The sequence below is a fragment of the Leptosomus discolor genome, chromosome 10 (genome assembly GCF_034619465.1).
Source record: "Leptosomus discolor isolate bLepDis1 chromosome 10, bLepDis1.hap2, whole genome shotgun sequence".
NCBI classification, from domain to species: Eukaryota; Metazoa; Chordata; class Aves; order Leptosomiformes; family Leptosomidae; genus Leptosomus; species Leptosomus discolor.
The window spans coordinates 20,226,252-20,233,103 of NC_141400.1; the positions used below are offsets into that span (position 1 = coordinate 20,226,252).

The 6,852-nt window shown below is 50.9% G+C and overlaps 1 protein-coding gene across 2 annotated transcripts in view; it reads right to left on the bottom strand.

The window, feature by feature from the left end:
* The window catches only part of AFF4 (ALF transcription elongation factor 4), a 49,433-nt gene extending 44,413 nt beyond the window's left edge, over positions 1-5,020 (bottom strand). Inside the window, exon 1 of one of the 2 annotated variants that reach the window (XM_086471012.1) lies at positions 4,982-5,020. The gene's annotated coding sequence lies outside the window, so the exon portion shown is untranslated. Of the gene's footprint in view, positions 1-444; positions 538-4,981 lie in introns of those variants that run through there. The other variant, XM_086471013.1, reaches the window with a different exon arrangement.
* Positions 5,021-6,852: the final 1,832 nt, after the last annotated feature.

Sequence of the window (6,852 nt, forward strand, 5' to 3'; positions counted from 1 at the left end):
GCAGCTACAGGAGCCACAGAACATCCCTGGTCCCCTCGCGTTGATTCGGTTTCTCTGTTTGAAACACGCTCCCACTTCTCACACCGCTGCCTGAACACGGACCGCGGTTCAGCTCCCAAAGGCAAGATTCACTTGTACCTACTACACTTCCATGGAAGAGACTGTTCAATGGTGTGACATCGCAGCAGGAACCAAAACTGTCAAGGAAAGTACCTAATACGGAGCAATCTACCTTGGTGAAATCTTAGAATCTGAGCTAAGGACAAGTTTAAGCAATTTTTCCTGACTAAAGAGCACTTTTTAACCGGTCACTGGATACAGACACTATTTCCCCAATGTTTGGCTCTAAAAATTAAACACACTAGTATTTTTTCCTTAAAATTGGAAAATGTACGTAAATAAAACGATGTAGAATCCAACTACAGCGAGACACCAAGCACTCACCTCCGTTTCCAGGAGATTGCGAAGTTACAGCACACCAAAACCTGGGCGCCTTCTCATTTTAACACCATAGACAGTAACAGTCACGGGGTTTCAGAAGCACTAAGTTCAGGGATCCGCTTTGGTTTGGTGCACTCTTCGGCATGCTTCCCAGCCCCAGCAGAACCACCCCCGAGAGCTTCAGGAGGGGCACACACACTTCCAGGGTTCCCTTCTGCCCCTCCACAAATAAGCCACTGAAGTTAAAAGCTGAGGGAAGTTTCGAGTCCAGTCCAAAAGCCCAGCGCCTTAAAGCTGCTCTTGGAAACTGCAGGTAAAAGGGGGAAACACCAACCTTCTGCAGGAAGACACAAAAGCTGAAGAGAACCACACCATTGCTCTGGCCTGCTGGCTACTGCGCTTGGTCTTTACGCTCCCAGTATAGTACTGGGAATAAATAGCAAGAAACTGCTGTGAGGCTGCAGAGTACAGCACATACCCACAGGGAGAGATCTGGAATGATAAAAGAGTCTCTCCTGAAAAACATGATCATTACAATATCAGTGAAAACACACTTTGTTTAATTATAAAATGTGGAGAGCAACTCATTCAAGTACATTATCAACAAATGTTATGACACGAATAAAAACTAAGATGAACTGTAAAAAAAAAAAAAAAAAAAAAAATCAATAAAAGGGGGTGATGAGCTGTGTGGTGAGGTACTGCTGGGACTGGGTACCATAGCTCAAGAGAAAGAAGTCCAGGAAAACTTTTCTTAATGAGCTGTTAACAGAAGAAAATTAGTTCGAGACTTCAGGGCAAGAACTTCTCTTATTCAATGTTTGTGCAGTACTGAGCACAAGGAGGTGGGTTTTTTTTTTTTTTCTTTTTTTCCTGTTGGTACCTGGTGTTACTGCCAGTTAATAAACTGGGATTTACATTCATCAGCAAGAATTAATGAATCAAGTAAGAACAAGAGACATGACAACTTGAAGAACTACACGCTAACACACTTGGGGAGAAAATACTGTTGACTGCATTAGGGGAAAGAGAAGTTTGAAACACAAAGTTGGAGAAGGAAACTTGGAAAGTAGCAAGAATTTGAGAGCCTGGGGAGATGGCAGACACCAAATTAGACACGAGTGCATGAGGCACACAATATCACAGCTATGGGGAACATGGAATTTTGGACAGCACGTATGAAGCTGGCACAGTACCAGAGAAGGAAGCAAGCCGTGCCACGCTGCAGCTATGTGCTGTGCTAGGCACCTCTACAAAAGTCATGGACCACATCAGTGGGCATTCTTTTCTCACTGCTTAGCAAAGAAGACATCAACACCACTTCTTGCTCGATGCAAACTCCAAGACAGGTATTAAAATCGAATGACAAGGAAGACATGTGGACTCAAGTTTAGTTATTTCTTAGCCTCTGTTGAAGGCAACTGTGAGACTGTAGTAACATGACAGAAAGGAAACACGCCTGCAGAACAAACCACATGTGAGTAACAATCTGAAATTATGTGGCTGAGAACAATTACTCCAGCAGAAAAGAAACCTCAAAGTCACTAAAATCTCAAGACTATTCTCACATCCTCAGACAGGCAGACCCCAAATACAACACTGTGCCACTAACTCCCCTCCTAGCCCTACGTACACATCACTGCTGGCAGAGGCGGCCTCTTCAAAGATGCTCGTACTCTTTCCACATGCCCAACAAGGGCAAAACCTGCCCACAGGACAGGCACTGACTTCACGTCTCAGCCTCAGACACAGGTATCACCTGTTAATTACCCTCAACACCGTAGATTTTGGTTGATCTGGAGCAAAAAGTAGAAGCAGTAATGATGAAAAAACTCGTAAGACAAGAGGATGAGCGGGGAGGAAAGGAAGGGAGGCAGCGCAAGCGGATACGAGCAGGTATGGCAGCTCTCACAAGCACTGAAAACACTGGGTGCCGGGGGACAGCAATTTCCCTGTCACTTGGTCACAGAGTCCCCCGTCTGCTTCACAAGATGCTGCCAACTGCTCTCTGTCAGAGAGCACAAGCCATCTACGTCTTTAGTCACATCCGACATCCAGGAGCGACCACGGTGGAAAACAGGAGTGCAGCAGAACATCCTCACCAGCAGCCGGGAGCTAGGAAAGGAAGAAGGAACTAGTGCGGACGTGCCAACTCCTTATCTACCCGCCATAATGGCAGGGCAGATTTCTGCTGCAACTGTTTATCTACAAAACCCGAACAACGCAAAGCGTATGGCTTCTGCAGATAAAAATACGTGGCATCTTCTCATTAAATACTTGGATCATAACCATGCAAAAGCATTTGTACGTTCCAGCCTACTAAAAAGACGACCTAGAAATCCAAGTAATATTTCACTGAAGTTTTACCATGTTTTATCAAGTTCAGATCACAGTAAACGGGAAGGATGCAAAACACACAAATATGAACTATGACTTTTTGGTGGCTGTGTGCCTTCTTGCTAAAAAACCTTCCCCAGGGGTTCAGTCTCGCTCTCTCAGCATTTGAGACATAGAAAAATCATAAAGCAAGAACTGCACAGATGTGTAAATGAAATATTAGGGACCCAAAACCATTTTTAAGACTAGAGTGGAAATTTACTGTTTTCTTTCCTGATTGTTCAAAATGTCCAGCAGAGGAGAGCTTGCTCTTGTACAAAGCTGCAAATATGTTGTACACCAGTTACGAAATCATAAAAATTAACACTGATACATAAATAAAGCCAAGATACTAATTCTGCCAAAGGGTAGAACTTTCTTTCTTGCTCCTGACCAACAAGAACTGCACGTTGACCATTCCGAGCCGCTGTGTAACTCCAGTGCAACACCCACGCACGGCACCTACGGGACTATGACTGTACACCTCACACCTTGCCCATGCAGAAGGCACTACAGTAGCACTGTGAGGTTAATAATGTTTCTCTCATTAGAGGAGATAACGAAATGCCAAACCAAGTCTACAACCACTCCCCCAAAGCACTTGGCTAGACCCTGTTTTGCAATAACGCCCCCGGGCTGCAAAGCACTGTGCTCCAGTGACTCAAGAGAAGTATTCAGAAGTTTTAAAGAAACATTAAGGAACTAGAAATATACCCCTGAGAAGTTCAGCAGCTAGAAGGGAGCTGGCAATAAGGTGACAAATAAAAGCACAGGCTTGAGCAGAACAAGTTGATTTCAAAGACGACTGATGCTGAGTAAGTGCCTGTTCAGCTCATACAGAGGCAAGTGGGAGGTCTGACTGACATCAGTGGAAACATGTGAACATTTAAAACCGTCAAGAGTCTTCGTAAGTAAATGATCAAACAAGACTAATAAGCCAAGGAGATTGGCTGGTGAAATAGAGGGGCCCACACCTGCCAAGCAGAGCTCTCTTTTCACGAGAGCATCATCTCTTCAGGCTGTATTCTGAGATACCGGCATAAGCAGTCTCTCATTTTTCCCCCCAAATGAAGTTAAGCACTTTCTCATTTCAAGAAGTGAACGAAAGACACAGCAAGGGAAAGCACTAGTATCTGTACTACACGTTTCAACGCTTTCTTGCTTTGTTTTGTTCACTGGAAAAAAAGAAGAAAAAAAAAAGACACAAAGAAAAGCACTTGCCAGCCCAGGTTCCAGAAACGTTAAGCGACGGCTCTTTTGATGACAAACTATAACACAACCCTCATCGGGGACGGTGCTTTACATAACAACCACCTCGTCACTCCCAAGGAAGGTGTGATTGTGTGTTAGGAACCCCGAGAGTCTCCCTTCTCCTGACCTCCGGCAGCACCTACCCGAAGCCATTTCCTATGACCACCGCAGCACCCAGCAGCACCCAGCAGCACCCAGCAGCACCCAGCAGCACCCAGCAGCACCCAGCAGCACCCAGCAGCACCCAGCAGCACCCAGCAGCACCCAGCCCTGCCCGCTCCATCCCCTCAGCGGCTCACGGCCTAAAACGCAGAGAGCAAAGGGGAATGAACAAAGCCCTGACGTCAATTACTGGAAAAGGATTAAACCCATCAGCCAAGAGAGGGGAACGCACCGGCCCCGTGAGCACCGAGCACCCCCCCAAACGGCTGTTTTCACGGGGGACACCCACGTTTTGCTCTCTGGCGAGAGGAAGACGGCGGGACAGGCCGGCGGGGGGAGCGGGGCCCGGCAGAGACACCCACCCCCCGTCCCGCCGGCCGTGCGGCTCCCCTCGGCGTGTCACTCGGGGAAACGCCGCGGTCCCGCGGTTTGAAGCGGGAGAGATGCGCCATGAAACGGGCGATCCCAACCGTCCGGAAGAGCAGCCCGGCGGGGCGGGGAGGGAGCGGACGGGGCCCACGCAGGTAACGCTGGCACGGAGAGCCGAGCCGGGGAAGGGACGGCTCCGGGTCAGGAAAGCTCCCCGAAAAGTGAGCCGGGAGACGGGGACGGGGGAGCAGAGTGGCGTCCGACAGCGGCCGCTCCCGGGATCCTGCCCTTCCACCCCCCCGCCGGCGGGGACACCGGTCTCTGTGGACCCCTCTGCCCCATGGCCGGCCCCGGCGCGTCCCCACCCCCGGCCGCGTCTCACCTCCGTTCGTCGCTCCGCTAGGCCCGGACCATTTCCTGGCTGCCGCCACCGGCCCGCCGGGCGGAGAGAAGGGGGCGGGGACGAAGAGGCCCGAGGGAGCGGGGGGGGGGGGGGGGGGGGGGGGGCCGCCGCCGAGTCACCGACCGCCCGGGGAGCGCGGGGGCAGGCCCGGCCCCCTGCGGGGGACGAGGCCCGGGGGAGGGGGAAGCGGCTCACAGGCGGGAGGCGGCGACGGCGGCTCCCCAGGGGTCCCGCCGCTCCATCACGGGACGGGGCCGGGCTGGCGGCGAGGCGAGGCGAGGCGAGGTCGGGGAGGGCCGGCGACGTCGGCCTGGACAGCCCTCGGCCCCTCGCCCGGCTCCGGCCTCCCTCCCTCCCTCCGCCCGTCCTGCCGGGCCCCGGCTCCTCCCGCAGCCGGGCACTCGCGCTACCCGGCAGCCCCCGCGCCGCCGCAGCCCCGCCGCCGCTCACGTGACCCGCCGGCGGAGGGGGGGGGGGGGAAGACACGCACGGGGGGGACGAACTCCGCGAGCACGTGACTCGGCGGGGCGGGGCGCTAAGGCCCCGCCTCCCCGCGGAGAGCGTCATGTTGCGGGGGCGGGGCCCTGGCGCGCTCCGCCCCCTGGCGGCGGGGGGCGTGGCCACGCGTGAGGCCTGTCGCGGACCGCTCCGCCTGGCGGGAGGTGGCGGTGCCCAACTGTTGCTCCCCAAAACCACAAACCTCCCTTTTTTTTTTGTCAACCGACGTTTTTACCGCGTTCTACGGGATTATTTGGCACGTGAAAGGAGCTGGTGCAGGGCGGGGCCCGCGGGACTCACCCCTCACCGCCCCCAGCCCACTCCTGCCTCCACTCAGAATCACAGAATTCAGTTTTTCTCAATAATTCTTTGAGGGCAGCTCCCCACTCCTAACAGGCCCCACGCCCCAACTGCCCCCCGGCTGGCCCTCGCCGCCTTCAGAGCTCAGGCTGACCCAGGGAAGCACAAGTCACTTCAGTCGAGATCCCGCACCCCACTACGCTGGCAATGTTACCAAAACTCTCACAACGGGCTTTAAAAGAATTATTTTTCCCCACTGAAAAACCTACAGCTATATTTTATAAATGATTTGAAACAAAAGTACATCTTCCACATGAACTGATTTTGAAATGTAATGGAACACAGTTCTACTCTGGATTCATACTTTAGAAAGTAATACTTTATTTTTGCATACTTTATTTATTATGTATTTATTATTTATATACTTTATAAATATGCGAGTCAAGTGCAGCAAAACGGTAAAAAACACCCCACACTTTTTTGCATAAGTGCAACAATCTCCAGAATCTAAATCTTTTAAAAATACAGCCTCTGATGCTGTGACAGCAGAGACTCTTCATACCAAAACGCTGCAAAAAGACACAATAATAGTTTTAAATCTAGAGCCAACCTGAAATAGTTCATAACTACTTCAACTGCAGTTAAACCTGATGCTGAAATATGACCAACATCCCACAAGACGTGATCAAATTGGGGTGGAACCCCAACCTGCCTGAAAATTAAATGCACCTACAATTTCCCTCCTTTATAGGGGCAGGGAGGGCACAGGCCTTGAGAAAGTAACACTGCACTGTAAATAACAAGAAAAAAACCCCAGGAAATCATAAAAATACCCTGTTCCTGTCAGTCTCAATGATGTTTTTAAAACTATGTTCTGCCAGTGGCATTTCTGATACACCAAATCTCAGAAAAGTCAAAGATACGTTATTTAACGTATCTCAGTTACCAAAACGAGGCTGTGAAGATCTGCCTCGGACACCGCCGATGCCACGCTCTCTGGTTAAAGGCACAGCTTGGATAAATATAATTTCATAAAGCAAATTAAACTCATG